This window comes from Salvelinus alpinus, chromosome 28 (assembly GCF_045679555.1).
Source record: "Salvelinus alpinus chromosome 28, SLU_Salpinus.1, whole genome shotgun sequence".
Taxonomy (NCBI): domain Eukaryota; kingdom Metazoa; phylum Chordata; class Actinopteri; order Salmoniformes; family Salmonidae; genus Salvelinus; species Salvelinus alpinus.
Window position 1 is genome coordinate 9,397,063 of NC_092113.1, and position 15,823 is coordinate 9,412,885.

The 15,823-nt window shown below is 39.6% G+C and overlaps 8 non-coding genes across 8 annotated transcripts; all 8 read left to right on the forward strand.

The window, feature by feature from the left end:
- Positions 1-6,285: 6,285 nt before the first annotated feature.
- On the forward strand, positions 6,286-6,357 carry trnap-ugg (transfer RNA proline (anticodon UGG)). The gene has a single exon. It is a non-coding gene; the product is annotated as a tRNA-Pro (tRNA).
- A 601-nt stretch (positions 6,358-6,958) lies between these two features.
- Positions 6,959-7,030, forward strand: trnap-ugg (transfer RNA proline (anticodon UGG)). Its single transcript has one exon. It is a non-coding gene; the product is annotated as a tRNA-Pro (tRNA).
- Positions 7,031-7,631: 601 nt separating this feature from the next.
- trnap-cgg (transfer RNA proline (anticodon CGG)) lies at positions 7,632-7,703 on the forward strand. Its single transcript has one exon. It is a non-coding gene; the product is annotated as a tRNA-Pro (tRNA).
- Positions 7,704-8,148: 445 nt separating this feature from the next.
- trnap-cgg (transfer RNA proline (anticodon CGG)) lies at positions 8,149-8,220 on the forward strand. The gene has a single exon. It is a non-coding gene; the product is annotated as a tRNA-Pro (tRNA).
- A 2,420-nt stretch (positions 8,221-10,640) lies between these two features.
- Positions 10,641-10,712, forward strand: trnap-ugg (transfer RNA proline (anticodon UGG)). The gene has a single exon. It is a non-coding gene; the product is annotated as a tRNA-Pro (tRNA).
- Positions 10,713-11,313: 601 nt separating this feature from the next.
- Positions 11,314-11,385, forward strand: trnap-cgg (transfer RNA proline (anticodon CGG)). The gene has a single exon. It is a non-coding gene; the product is annotated as a tRNA-Pro (tRNA).
- Positions 11,386-11,830: 445 nt separating this feature from the next.
- On the forward strand, positions 11,831-11,902 carry trnap-cgg (transfer RNA proline (anticodon CGG)). Its single transcript has one exon. It is a non-coding gene; the product is annotated as a tRNA-Pro (tRNA).
- Positions 11,903-14,995: 3,093 nt separating this feature from the next.
- On the forward strand, positions 14,996-15,067 carry trnap-cgg (transfer RNA proline (anticodon CGG)). Its single transcript has one exon. It is a non-coding gene; the product is annotated as a tRNA-Pro (tRNA).
- Positions 15,068-15,823: the final 756 nt, after the last annotated feature.

Consider the following 15,823-nt stretch of genomic DNA (forward strand, 5'->3'; position numbering starts at 1 on the left):
AAAGGAAAAGTCAAAGTAAAAACCTTCAACACAATTCTCCGAATGTGTCTTTACTGAAACACAGCCAATGCTATATTTAAGCAGTATTTAAGAGAAGCAGCTGAAATTGCCTCCTTTATCTCTGTGTATGATTCTCGCTTAGATTGCGATTGGTGTCTGCTACAAATCTTGGATGAGCCCACTTTTACAAAGGTCAGGAACGTAAATAATGTCGTCTTCATCATAAATACACAAGAAAGTGGCTCGTTGGTCTAGGGTTATGATTCTCGCTTCGGGTGCGAGAGGTCCCAGGTTCAAATCCCGGACGAGCCCTTTAAAAAGGACCAGTCCGAGGGAAAACCTTTTCCACAATTCTCAGAATATGTCTTCACTGAAACATACACAGTCAATGCTAGATTTAACCTGTATTTAAGAGAAGCAGCTGAAATGTTCTTCTTTTACTCTGTGTATGATTCTCGCTTAAGAGTGCGATTGTTGTCTGATACAAATCTTGGATGAACCCGCTATTACGAAGGTCGGAAACGTAAATAAAGTCTTCTCATCCGTAAATAAAAGTTTATTGTGGAGACAGATTGCCTGTTACCCATTGTTTTTTATCAGTAATACATTCTATACGGCTAAAAGTGGCTCGTTGTTTTAGGGGTATGATTCTCGCTTCGGTTGCGACCTTTAAAAAGGAAAAGTCAAAGTAAAAACCTTCAACACAATTCTCCGAATGTGTCTTTACTGAAACACAGCCAATGCTAGATTTAAGCAGTATTTAAGAGAAGCAGCTGAAATTGCCTCCTTTATCTCTGTGTATGATTCTCGCTTAGATTGCGATTGGTGTCTGCTACAAATCTTGGATGAGCCCACTTTTACAAAGGTCAGGAACGTAAATAATGTCTTCTTCATCAAAAATACACAAGAAAGTGGCTCGTTGGTCTAGGGGGATGATTCTTGCTTCGGGTGCGAGAGGTCCCGGCTTCAAGTCCCGGACGAGCCCATTAAAAAGGACCAGTCTAAGTGAAATCCTTAACCTCATTTCTCAGAATATGTCTTCACTGAAACATACACAGTCAATGCTGTAATTAAGAGAAGCAGCTGAAATGTTCTTCTTTTACTCTGTGTATGATTCTCGCTTAAGAGTGCGATTGGTGTCTGATACAAATCTTGGATGAACACGCTATTACGAAGGTCGGAAACGTAAATAAAGTCTTCTTATCCGTAAATAAAAGTTTCTTGTAGAGACAGATTGCCTGTTACCCATCGTCTTTCATCAGTAATGCATTCTATACGCTTAAAAGTGGCTCGTTGTTTTAGGGGTATGATTCTCGCTTCGGGTGCGACCTTTAAAAAGGAAAAGTCAAAGTAAAAACCTTCAACACAATTCTCCGAATGTGTCTTTACTGAAACACAGCCAATGCTATATTTAAGCAGTATTTAAGAGAAGCAGCTGAAATTGCCTCCTTTATCTCTGTGTATGATTCTCGCTTAGATTGCGATTGGTGTCTGCTACAAATCTTGGATGAGCCCACTTTTACAAAGGTCAGGAACGTAAATAATGTCGTCTTCATCATAAATACACAAGAAAGTGGCTCGTTGGTCTAGGGTTATGATTCTCGCTTCGGGTGCGAGAGGTCCCAGGTTCAAATCCCGGACGAGCCCTTTAAAAAGGACCAGTCCGAGGGAAAACCTTTTCCACAATTCTCAGAATATGTCTTCACTGAAACATACACAGTCAATGCTAGATTTAACCTGTATTTAAGAGAAGCAGCTGAAATGTTCTTCTTTTACTCTGTGTATGATTCTCGCTTAAGAGTGCGATTGTTGTCTGATACAAATCTTGGATGAACCCGCTATTACGAAGGTCGGAAACGTAAATAAAGTCTTCTCATCCGTAAATAAAAGTTTATTGTGGAGACAGATTGCCTGTTACCCATTGTTTTTTATCAGTAATACATTCTATACGGCTAAAAGTGGCTCGTTGTTTTAGGGGTATGATTCTCGCTTCGGGTGCGACCTTTAAAAAGGAAAAGTCAAAGTAAAAACCTTCAACACAATTCTCCGAATGTGTCTTTACTGAAACACAGCCAATGCTAGATTTAAGCAGTATTTAAGAGAAGCAGCTGAAATTGCCTCCTTTATCTCTGTGTATGATTCTCGCTTAGATTGCGATTGGTGTCTGCTACAAATCTTGGATGAGCCCACTTTTACAAAGGTCAGAAACGTAAAAAATGTCTTCTTCATCATATAAACACTAGAAAGTGGCTTGTTGGTCTAGGGGGATGATTCTTGCTTCGGGTGCGAGAGGTCCCGGGTTCAAGTCCCGGACGAGCCCATTAAAAAGGACCAGTCTAAGTAAAATCCTTAACCTCAATTCTCAGAATATGTCTTCACTGAAACATACACAGTCAATGCTAGATTTAAGCTGTATTTAAGAGAAGCAGCTGAAATGTTCTTCTTTTACTCTGTGTATGATTCTCGCTTAAGAGTGCGATTGGTGTCTGATACAAATCTTGGATGAACACGCTATTACGAAGGTCGGAAACGTAAATAAAGTCTTCTTATCCGTAAATAAAAGTTTCTTGTAGAGACAGATTGCCTGTTACCCATCGTCTTTCATCAGTAATGCATTCTATACGCTTAAAAGTGGCTCGTTGTTTTAGGGGTATGATTCTCGCTTCGGGTGCGACCTTTAAAAAGGAAAAGTCAAAGTAAAAACCTTCAACACAATTCTCCGAATGTGTCTTTACTGAAACACAGCCAATGCTATATTTAAGCAGTATTTAAGAGAAGCAGCTGAAATTGCCTCCTTTATCTCTGTGTATGATTCTCGCTTAGATTGCGATTGGTGTCTGCTACAAATCTTGGATGAGCCCACTTTTACAAAGGTCAGGAACGTAAATAATGTATTTTTCATCAAAAACACAAAAGTAAGTGGCTCGTTGGTCTAGGGTTATGATTCTCGCTTCGGGTGCGAGAGGTCCCAGGTTCAAATCCCGGACGAGCCCTTTAAAAAGGACCAGTCCGAGGGAAAACCTTTTCCACAATTCTCAGAATATGTCTTCACTGAAACATACACAGTCAATGCTAGATTTAACCTGTATTTAAGAGAAGCAGCTGAAATGTTCTTCTTTTACTCTGTGTATGATTCTCGCTTAAGAGTGCGATTGTTGTCTGATACAAATCTTGGATGAACCCGCTATTACGAAGGTCGGAAACGTAAATAAAGTCTTCTCATCCGTAAATAAAAGTTTATTGTGGAGACAGATTGCCTGTTACCCATTGTTTTTTATCAGTAATACATTCTATACGGCTAAAAGTGGCTCGTTGTTTTAGGGGTATGATTCTCGCTTCGGGTGCGACCTTTAAAAAGGAAAAGTCAAAGTAAAAACCTTCAACACAATTCTCCGAATGTGTCTTTACTGAAACACAGCCAATGCTAGATTTAAGCAGTATTTAAGAGAAGCAGCTGAAATTGCCTCCTTTATCTCTGTGTATGATTCTCGCTTAGATTGCGATTGGTGTCTGCTACAAATCTTGGATGAGCCCACTTTTACAAAGGTCAGAAACGTAAAAAATGTCTTCTTCATCATATAAACACTAGAAAGTGGCTTGTTGGTCTAGGGGGATGATTCTTGCTTCGGGTGCGAGAGGTCCCGGGTTCAAGTCCTGGACGAGCCCATTAAAAAGGACCAGTCTAAGTAAAATCCTTAACCTCAATTCTCAGAATATGTCTTCACTGAAACATACACAGTCAATGCTAGATTTAAGATGTATTTAAGAGAAGCAGCTGAAATGTTCTTCTTTTACTCTGTGTATGATTCTCGCTTAAGATTGCGATTGGTGTCTGATACAAATCTTGGATGAACACGCTATTACGAAGGTCGGAAACGTAAATAAAGTCTTCTTATCCGTAAATAAAAGTTTCTTGTAGAGACAGATTGCCTGTTACCCATCGTCTTTTATCAGTAATGCATTCTATACGCTTAAAAGTGGCTCGTTGTTTTAGGGGTATGATTCTCGCTTCGGGTGCGACCTTTAAAAAGGAAAAGTCAAAGTAAAAACCTTCAACACAATTCTCCGAATGTGTCTTTACTGAAACACAGCCAATGCTATATTTAAGCAGTATTTAAGAGAAGCAGCTGAAATTGCCTCCTTTATCTCTGTGTATGATTCTCGCTTAGATTGCGATTGGTGTCTGCTACAAATCTTGGATGAGCCCACTTTTACAAAGGTCAGGAACGTAAATAATGTCTTCTTCATCAAAAATACTCAAGAAAGTGGCTCGTTGGTCTAGGGGTATGATTCTTGCTTCGGGTGCGAGAGGTCCCAGGTTCAAATCCCGGACGAGCCCTTTAAAAAGGACCAGTCCGAGGGAAAACCTTTTCCACAATTTTCAGAATATGTCTTCACTGAAACATACACAGTCAATGCTAGATTTAACCTGTATTTAAGAGAAGCAGCTGAAATGTTCTTCTTTACTCTGTGTATGATTCTCGCATAAGAGTGCGATTGGTGTCTGATACAAATCTTGGATGAACCCGCTATTACGAAGGTCGGAAACGTAAATAAAGTCTTCTCATCCGTAAATAAAAGTTTATTGTGGAGACAGATTGCCTGTTACCCATTGTCTTTTATCAGTAATACATTCTATACGGCTAAAAGTGGCTCGTTGTTTTAGGGGTATGATTCTCGCTTCGGGTGCGACCTTTAAAAAGGAAAAGTCAAAGTAAAAACCTTCAACACAATTCTCCGAATGTGTCTTTACTGAAACACAGCCAATGCTATATTTAAGCAGTATTTAAGAGAAGCAGCTGAAATTGCCTCCTTTATCTCTGTGTATGATTCTCGCTTAGATTGCGATTGGTGTCTGCTACAAATCTTGGATGAGCCCACTTTTACAAAGGTCAGGAACGTAAATAATGTCTTCTTCATCAAAAATACTCAAGAAAGTGGCTCGTTGGTCTAGGGGTATGATTCTTGCTTCGGGTGCGAGAGGTCCCAGGTTCAAATCCCGGACGAGCCCTTTAAAAAGGACCAGTCCGAGGGAAAACCTTTTCCACAATTTTCAGAATATGTCTTCACTGAAACATACACAGTCAATGCTAGATTTAACCTGTATTTAAGAGAAGCAGCTGAAATGTTCTTCTTTTACTCTGTGTATGATTCTCGCTTAAGAGTGCGATTGGTGTCTGATACAAATCTTGGATGAACCCGCTATTACGAAGGTCGGAAACGTAAATAAAGTCTTCTCATCCGTAAATAAAAGTTTATTGTGGAGACAGATTGCCTGTTACCCATTGTCTTTTATCAGTAATACATTCTATACGGCTAAAAGTGGCTCGTTGTTTTAGGGGTATGATTCTCGCTTCGGGTGCGACCTTTAAAAAGGAAAAGTCAAAGTAAAAACCTTCAACACAATTCTCCGAATGTGTCTTTACTGAAACACAGCCAATGCTAGATTTAAGCAGTATTTAAGAGAAGCAGCTGAAATTGCCTCCTTTATCTCTGTGTATGATTCTCGCTTAGATTGCGATTGGTGTCTGCTACAAATCTTGGATGAGCCCACTTTTACAAAGGTCAGAAACGTAAAAAATTTCTTCTTCATCATATAAACACTAGAAAGTGGCTTGTTGGTCTAGGGGGATGATTCTTGCTTCGGGTGCGAGAGGTCCCGGCTTCAAGTCCCGGACGAGCCCATTAAAAAGGACCAGTCTAAGTGAAATCCTTAACCTCAATTCTCAGAATATGTCTTCACTGAAACATACACAGTCAATGCTAGATTTAACCTGTATTTAAGAGAAGCAGCTGAAATGTTCTTCTTTTACTCTGTGTATGATTCTCGCATAAGAGTGCGATTGGTGTCTGATACAAATCTTGGATGAACACGCTATTACGAAGGTCGGAAATGTAAATAAAGTCTTCTTATCCGTAAATAAAAGTTTCTTGTAGAGACAGATTGCCTGTTACCCATCGTCTTTTATCAGTAATGCATTCTATACGCTTAAAAGTGGCTCGTTGTTTTAGGGGTATGATTCTCGCTTCGGGTGCGACCTTTAAAAAGGAAAAGTCAAAGTAAAAACCTTCAACACAATTCTCCGAATGTGTCTTTACTGAAACACAGCCAATGCTATATTTAAGCAGTATTTAAGAGAAGCAGCTGAAATTGCCTCCTTTATCTCTGTGTATGATTCTCGCTTAGATTGCGATTGGTGTCTGCTACAAATCTTGGATGAGCCCACTTTTACAAAGGTCAGGAACGTAAATAATGTCTTCTTCATCAAAAATACTCAAGAAAGTGGCTCGTTGGTCTAGGGGTATGATTCTCGCTTTGGGTGCGAGAGGTCCCAGGTTCAAATCCCGGACGAGCCCTTTAAAAAGGACCAGCCCGAGGGAAAACCTTTTCCACAATTCTCAGAATATGTCTTCACTGAAACATACACAGTCAATGCTAGATTTAAGCTGTATTTAAGAGAAACAGCTGAAATGTTCTTCTTTTACTCTGTGTATGATTCTCGCTTAAGATTGCGATTGGTGTCTGATACAAATCTTGGATGAACACGCTATTACGAAGGTCGGAAACGTAAATAAAGTCTTCTTATCCGTAAATAAAAGTTTCTTGTAGAGACAGATTGCCTGTTACCCAATGTCTTTTATCAGTAATGCATTCTATACGCTTAAAAGTGGCTCGTTGTTTTAGGGGTATGATTCTCGCTTCGGGTGCGACCTTTAAAAAGGAAAAGTCAAAGTAAAAACCTTCAACACAATTCTCCGAATGTGTCTTTACTGAAACACAGCCAATGCTATATTTAAGCAGTATTTAAGAGAAGCAGCTGAAATTGCCTCCTTTATCTCTGTGTATGATTCTCGCTTAGATTGCGATTGGTGTCTGCTACAAATCTTGGATGAGCCCACTTTTACAAAGGTCAGGAACGTAAATAATGTCTTCTTCATCAAAAATACTCAAGAAAGTGGCTCGTTGGTCTAGGGGTATGATTCTCGCTTTGGGTGCGAGAGGTCCCAGGTTCAAATCCCGGACGAGCCCTTTAAAAAGGACCAGTCCGAGGGAAAACCTTTTCCACAATTCTCAGAATATGTCTTCACTGAAACATACACAGTCAATGCTAGATTTAAGCTGTATTTAAGAGAAACAGCTGAAATGTTCTTCTTTTACTCTGTGTATGATTCTCGCTTAAGATTGCGATTGGTGTCTGATACAAATCTTGGATGAACACGCTATTACGAAGGTCGGAAACGTAAATAAAGTCTTCTTATCCGTAAATAAAAGTTTCTTGTAGAGACAGATTGCCTGTTACCCAATGTCTTTTATCAGTAATGCATTCTATACGCTTAAAAGTGGCTCGTTGTTTTAGGGGTATGATTCTCGCTTCGGGTGCGACCTTTAAAAAGGAAAAGTCAAAGTAAAAACCTTCAACACAATTCTCCGAATGTGTCTTTACTGAAACACAGCCAATGCTATATTTAAGCAGTATTTAAGAGAAGCAGCTGAAATTGCCTCCTTTATCTCTGTGTATGATTCTCGCTTAGATTGCGATTGGTGTCTGCTACAAATCTTGGATGAGCCCACTTTTACAAAGGTCAGGAACGTAAATAATGTCTTCTTCATCAAAAATACACAAGAAAGTGTCTCGTTGGTCTAGGGGTATGATTCTCGCTTCGGGTGCGAGAGGTCCCGGGTTCAAATCCCGGATGAGCCCTTTAAAAAGGACCAGTCCGAGGGAAAACCTTTTCCACAATTCTCAGAAAATGTCTTCACTGAAACATACACAGTCAATGCTAGATTTAACCTGTATTTAAGAGAAGCAGCTGAAATGTTCTTCTTTTACTCTGTGTATGATTCTCGCTTAAGAGTGCGATTGGTGTCTGATACAAATCTTGGATGAACCCGCTATTACGAAGGTCGGAAACGTAAATAAAGTCTTCTCATCCGTAAATAAAAGTTTCTTGTGGAGACAGATTGCCTGTTACCCATTGTCTTTTATCAGTAATACATTCTATACGGCTAAAAGTGGCTCGTTGTTTTAGGGGTATGATTCTCGCTTAGATTGCGATTGGTGTCTGCTACAAATCTTGGATGAGCCCACTTTTACAAAGGTCAGGAACGTAAATAATGTCTTCTTCATCAAAAATACACAAGAAAGTGTCTCGTTGGTCTAGGGGTATGATTCTCGCTTCGGGTGCGAGAGGTCCCGGGTTCAAATCCCGGATGAGCCCTTTAAAAAGGACCAGTCCGAGGGAAAACCTTTTCCACAATTCTCAGAATATGTCTTCACTGAAACATACACAGTCAATGCTAGATTTAACCTGTATTTAAGAGAAGCAGCTGAAATGTTCTTCTTTTACTCTGTGTATGATTCTCGCTTAAGAGTGCGATTGGTGTCTGATACAAATCTTGGATGAACCCGCTATTACGAAGGTCGGAAACGTAAATAAAGTCTTCTCATCCGTAAATAAAAGTTTCTTGTGGAGACAGATTGCCTGTTACCCATTGTCTTTTATCAGTAATACATTCTATAAGGCTAAAAGTGGCTCGTTGTTTTAGGGGTATGATTCTCGCTTCGGGTGCGACCTTTAAAAAGGAAAAGTCAAAGTAAAAACCTTCAACACAATTCTCCGAATGTGTCTTTACTGAAACACAGCCAATGCTAGATTTAAGCAGTATTTAAGAGAAGCAGCTGAAATTGCCTCCTTTATCTCTGTGTATGATTCTCGCTTAGATTGCGATTGGTGTCTGCTACAAATCTTGGATGAGCCCACTTTAACAAAGGTCAGAAACGTAAAAAATGTCTTCTTCATCATATAAACACTAGAAAGTGGCTTGTTGGTCTAGGGCAGGGGTGTCAAACTCATTTCGCATCGTGGGCCACATACGGCCTAGGGAGATGTCAAGTGGGCCGGACCATTAAAATTATACCATACTCTGCTATAAATAACCAAAATATCATGTCTTTCCTTTGTTTTGGTGTAAAGAAGCACAAGAACATTAGGAAAATATTGAAATTTAATGAACTATCCTTTTACAAAACATTTCATGAAACACCTCATATTTCCTTAGACAAATGTGCAATTTACTTTTATCATTCACAAATATGCATTGCAACTGATCCCACTGATTGTACAAAGGCACAAAACTTTAATTGGTACTGAAAAATATAGTAATGCACTTTAAGATTAAATGAGACTTTTAAAGAAAGGAATTTTTAAACCACTTACACATACGCATATAAAATCTAAATGTAATCCCTGCGTACACCTTACAAACTAAGGAGAGTGATTTTAAATGTGTAATGAAGAAAGTGTTCGCCTGTCCTGTAAATCTGTAAACTTCATACATGAAACATACATACACATACAATACATACTGAAAATTTATGGAGTTGTATGAACAGTAGAATTCCATCACACAACTTTTGTTTTGAAGCTGCTGACTAACATTAAAGTGCACATTTTTTAAATCACCACAGTAAGGATTCATCTTCACAGAGCTGTATTCTTTCAATGCAAACAGTATCTAAGGCAGCATTTTAAAGGTACCGAAATACCGAAACTTGTTGCAAACACACCAAGCACGAAGGTTTTCCGTGCATCTCTGTAAATAAATAGGACGTGGTCCATTTTTCTTTGAAAATTCTACACTCCTTATCTACTTTTCTCCGTTTGGATAACGACATTTTGGCTAATGAGGGTGTAGCGGAGAGGTAGAGACCAAGGTATTAACAACGTCGTAACAAGCAGCAGATGGCGCATTGATACCGTCTGCTGTTTTCAGTCTGTCTCAGTGATGCGGCTTGTCTTCTACTCTGATGGAAAGAGTGCGCCCCTTAGCGGATAATCCATGAATTGCAGCGAATTAAAAATATTAATTCCATGTCTTTTATGCATTTTTTCCACTTTCAAATTATCCTGCGGGCCTGATCGAACCTCCTTGGGGGCCGGTTCCGGCCCGCGGGCCGTATGTTTGACACCCCTGGTCTAGGGGGATGATTCTTGCTTCGGGTGCGAGAGGTCCCGGCTTCAAGTCCCGGACGAGCCCATTAAAAAGGACCAGTCTAAGTGAAATCCTTAACCTCAATTCTCAGAATATGTCTTCACTGAAACATACACAGTCAATGCTAGATTTAACCTGTATTTAAGAGAAGCAGCTGAAATGTTCTTCTTTTACTCTGTGTATGATTCTCGCATAAGAGTGCGATTGGTGTCTGATACAAATCTTGGATGAACACGCTATTACGAAGGTCGGAAAAGTAAATAAAGTCTTCTTATCCGTAAATAAAAGTTTCTTGTAGAGACAGATTGCCTGTTACCCATCGTCTTTTATCAGTAATGCATTCTATACGCTTAAAAGTGGCTCGTTGTTTTAGGGGTATGATTCTCGCTTCGGGTGCGACCTTTAAAAAGGAAAAGTCAAAGTAAAAACCTTCAACACAATTCTCCGAATGTGTCTTTACTGAAACACAGCCAATGCTATATTTAAGCAGTATTTAAGAGAAGCAGCTGAAATTGCCTCCTTTATCTCTGTGTATGATTCTCGCTTAGATTGCGATTGGTGTCTGCTACAAATCTTGGATGAGCCCACTTTTACAAAGGTCAGGAACGTAAATAATGTCTTCTTCATCAAAAATACTCAAGAAAGTGGCTCGTTGGTCTAGGGGTATGATTCTCGCTTTGGGTGCGAGAGGTCCCAGGTTCAAATCCCGGACGAGCCCTTTAAAAAGGACCAGCCCGAGGGAAAACCTTTTCCACAATTCTCAGAATATGTCTTCACTGAAACATACACAGTCAATGCTAGATTTAAGCTGTATTTAAGAGAAACAGCTGAAATGTTCTTCTTTTACTCTGTGTATGATTCTCGCTTAAGATTGCGATTGGTGTCTGATACAAATCTTGGATGAACACGCTATTACGAAGGTCGGAAACGTAAATAAAGTCTTCTTATCCGTAAATAAAAGTTTCTTGTAGAGACAGATTGCCTGTTACCCAATGTCTTTTATCAGTAATGCATTCTATACGCTTAAAAGTGGCTCGTTGTTTTAGGGGTATGATTCTCGCTTCGGGTGCGACCTTTAAAAAGGAAAAGTCAAAGTAAAAACCTTCAACACAATTCTCCGAATGTGTCTTTACTGAAACACAGCCAATGCTATATTTAAGCAGTATTTAAGAGAAGCAGCTGAAATTGCCTCCTTTATCTCTGTGTATGATTCTCGCTTAGATTGCGATTGGTGTCTGCTACAAATCTTGGATGAGCCCACTTTTACAAAGGTCAGGAACGTAAATAATGTCTTCTTCATCAAAAATACACAAGAAAGTGTCTCGTTGGTCTAGGGGTATGATTCTCGCTTCGGGTGCGAGAGGTCCCGGGTTCAAATCCCGGATGAGCCCTTTAAAAAGGACCAGTCCGAGGGAAAACCTTTTCCACAATTCTCAGAATATGTCTTCACTGAAACATACACAGTCAATGCTAGATTTAACCTGTATTTAAGAGAAGCAGCTGAAATGTTCTTCTTTTACTCTGTGTATGATTCTCGCTTAAGAGTGCGATTGGTGTCTGATACAAATCTTGGATGAACCCGCTATTACGAAGGTCGGAAACGTAAATAAAGTCTTCTCATCCGTAAATAAAAGTTTCTTGTGGAGACAGATTGCCTGTTACCCATTGTCTTTTATCAGTAATACATTCTATACGGCTAAAAGTGGCTCGTTGTTTTAGGGGTATGATTCTCGCTTAGATTGCGATTGGTGTCTGCTACAAATCTTGGATGAGCCCACTTTTACAAAGGTCAGGAACGTAAATAATGTCTTCTTCATCAAAAATACACAAGAAAGTGTCTCGTTGGTCTAGGGGTATGATTCTCGCTTCGGGTGCGAGAGGTCCCGGGTTCAAATCCCGGATGAGCCCTTTAAAAAGGACCAGTCCGAGGGAAAACCTTTTCCACAATTCTCAGAATATGTCTTCACTGAAACATACACAGTCAATGCTAGATTTAACCTGTATTTAAGAGAAGCAGCTGAAATGTTCTTCTTTTACTCTGTGTATGATTCTCGCTTAAGAGTGCGATTGGTGTCTGATACAAATCTTGGATGAACCCGCTATTACGAAGGTCGGAAACGTAAATAAAGTCTTCTCATCCGTAAATAAAAGTTTCTTGTGGAGACAGATTGCCTGTTACCCATTGTCTTTTATCAGTAATACATTCTATAAGGCTAAAAGTGGCTCGTTGTTTTAGGGGTATGATTCTCGCTTCGGGTGCGACCTTTAAAAAGGAAAAGTCAAAGTAAAAACCTTCAACACAATTCTCCGAATGTGTCTTTACTGAAACACAGCCAATGCTAGATTTAAGCAGTATTTAAGAGAAGCAGCTGAAATTGCCTCCTTTATCTCTGTGTATGATTCTCGCTTAGATTGCGATTGGTGTCTGCTACAAATCTTGGATGAGCCCACTTTAACAAAGGTCAGAAACGTAAAAAATGTCTTCTTCATCATATAAACACTAGAAAGTGGCTTGTTGGTCTAGGGCAGGGGTGTCAAACTCATTTCGCATCGTGGGCCACATACGGCCTAGGGAGATGTCAAGTGGGCCGGACCATTAAAATTATACCATACTCTGCTATAAATAACCAAAATATCATGTCTTTCCTTTGTTTTGGTGTAAAGAAGCACAAGAACATTAGGAAAATATTGAAATTTAATGAACTATCCTTTTACAAAACATTTCATGAAACACCTCATATTTCCTTAGACAAATGTGCAATTTACTTTTATCATTCACAAATATGCATTGCAACTGATCCCACTGATTGTACAAAGGCACAAAACTTTAATTGGTACTGAAAAATATAGTAATGCACTTTAAGATTAAATGAGACTTTTAAAGAAAGGAATTTTTAAACCACTTACACATACGCATATAAAATCTAAATGTAATCCCTGCGTACACCTTACAAACTAAGGAGAGTGATTTTAAATGTGTAATGAAGAAAGTGTTCGCCTGTCCTGTAAATCTGTAAACTTCATACATGAAACATACATACACATACAATACATACTGAAAATTTATGGAGTTGTATGAACAGTAGAATTCCATCACACAACTTTTGTTTTGAAGCTGCTGACTAACATTAAAGTGCACATTTTTTAAATCACCACAGTAAGGATTCATCTTCACAGAGCTGTATTCTTTCAATGCAAACAGTATCTAAGGCAGCATTTTAAAGGTACCGAAATACCGAAACTTGTTGCAAACACACCAAGCACGAAGGTTTTCCGTGCATCTCTGTAAATAAATAGGACGTGGTCCATTTTTCTTTGAAAATTCTACACTCCTTATCTACTTTTCTCCGTTTGGATAACGACATTTTGGCTAATGAGGGTGTAGCGGAGAGGTAGAGACCAAGGTATTAACAACGTCGTAACAAGCAGCAGATGGCGCATTGATACCGTCTGCTGTTTTCAGTCTGTCTCAGTGATGCGGCTTGTCTTCTACTCTGATGGAAAGAGTGCGCCCCTTAGCGGATAATCCATGAATTGCAGCGAATTAAAAATATTAATTCCATGTCTTTTATGCATTTTTTCCACTTTCAAATTATCCTGCGGGCCTGATCGAACCTCCTTGGGGGCCGGTTCCGGCCCGCGGGCCGTATGTTTGACACCCCTGGTCTAGGGGGATGATTCTTGCTTCGGGTGCGAGAGGTCCCGGCTTCAAGTCCCGGACGAGCCCATTAAAAAGGACCAGTCTAAGTGAAATCCTTAACCTCAATTCTCAGAATATGTCTTCACTGAAACATACACAGTCAATGCTAGATTTAAGCTGTATTTAAGAGAAGCAGCTGAAATGTTCTTCTTTTACTCTGTGTATGATTCTCGCTTAAGAGTCCGATTGGTGTCTGATACAAATCTTGGATGAACACGCTATTACGAAGGTCGGAAACGTAAATAAAGTCTTCTTATCCGTAAATAAAAGTTTCTTGTAGAGACAGATTGCCTGTTACCCATCGTCTTTTATCAGTAATGCATTCTATACGCTTAAAAGTGGCTCGTTGTTTTAGGGGTATGATTCTCGCTTCGGGTGCGACCTTTAAAAAGGAAAAGTCAAAGTAAAAACCTTCAACACAATTCTCCGAATGTGTCTTTACTGAAACACAGCCAATGCTATATTTAAGCAGTATTTAAGAGAAGCAGCTGAAATTGCCTCCTTTATCTCTGTGTATGATTCTCGCTTAGATTGCGATTGGTGTCTGCTACAAATCTTGGATGAGCCCACTTTTACAAAGGTCAGGAACGTAAATAATGTCTTCTTCATCAAAAATACTCAAGAAAGTGGCTCGTTGGTCTAGGGGTATGATTCTCGCTTCGGGTGCGAGAGGTCCCAGGTTCAAATCCCGGACGACCCCTTTAAAAAGGACCAGTCCGAGGGAAAACCTTTTCCACAATTCTCAGAATATGTCTTCACTGAAACATACACAGTCAATGCTAGATTTAAGCTGTATTTAAGAGAAGCAGCTGAAATGTTCTTCTTTTACTCTGTGTATGATTCTCGCTTAAGATTGCGATTGGTGTCTGATACAAATCTTGGATGAACACGCTATTACGAAGGTCGGAAACGTAAATAAAGTCTTCTTATCCGTAAATAAAAGTTTCTTGTAGAGACAGATTGCCTGTTACCCAATGTCTTTTATCAGTAATGCATTCTATACGCTTAAAAGTGGCTCGTTGTTTTAGGGGTATGATTCTCGCTTCGGGTGCGACCTTTAAAAAGGAAAAGTCAAAGTAAAAACCTTCAACACAATTCTCCGAATGTGTCTTTACTGAAACACAGCCAATGCTATATTTAAGCAGTATTTAAGAGAAGCAGCTGAAATTGCCTCCTTTATCTCTGTGTATGATTCTCGCTTAGATTGCGATTGGTGTCTGCTACAAATCTTGGATGAGCCCACTTTTACAAAGGTCAGGAACGTAAATAATGTCTTCTTCATCAAAAATACTCAAGAAAGTGGCTCGTTGGTCTAGGGGTATGATTCTCGCTTCGGGTGCGAGAGGTCCCGGGTTCAAATCCCGGACGACCCCTTTAAAAAGGACCAGTCAGAGGGAAAACCTTTTCCACAATTCTCAGAATATGTCTTCACTGAAACATACACAGTCAATGCTAGATTTAAGCTGTATTTAAGAGAAGCAGCTGAAATGTTCTTCTTTTACTCTGTGTATGATTCTCGCTTAAGATTGCGATTGGTGTCTGATACAAATCTTGGATGAACACGCTATTACGAAGGTCGGAAACGTAAATAAAGTCTTCTTATCCGTAAATAAAAGTTTCTTGTAGAGACAGATTGCCTGTTACCCAATGTCTTTTATCAGTAATGCATTCTATACGCTTAAAAGTGGCTCGTTGTTTTAGGGGTATGATTCTCGCTTCGGGTGCGACCTTTAAAAAGGAAAAGTCAAAGTAAAAACCTTCAACACAATTCTCCGAATGTGTCTTTACTGAAACACAGCCAATGCTATATTTAAGCAGTATTTAAGAGAAGCAGCTGAAATTGCCTCCTTTATCTCTGTGTATGATTCTCGCTTAGATTGCGATTGGTGTCTGCTACAAATCTTGGATGAGCCCACTTTTACAAAGGTCAGGAACGTAAATAATGTCTTCTTCATCTAAAATACACAAGAAAGTGTCTCGTTGGTCTAGGGATATGATTCTCGCTTCGGGTGCGAGAGGTCCCGGGTTCAAATCCCGGATGAGCCCTTTAAAAAGGACCAGTCCGAGGGAAAACCTTTCCCACAATTCTCAGAATATGTCTTCACTGAAACATACACAGTCAATGCTAG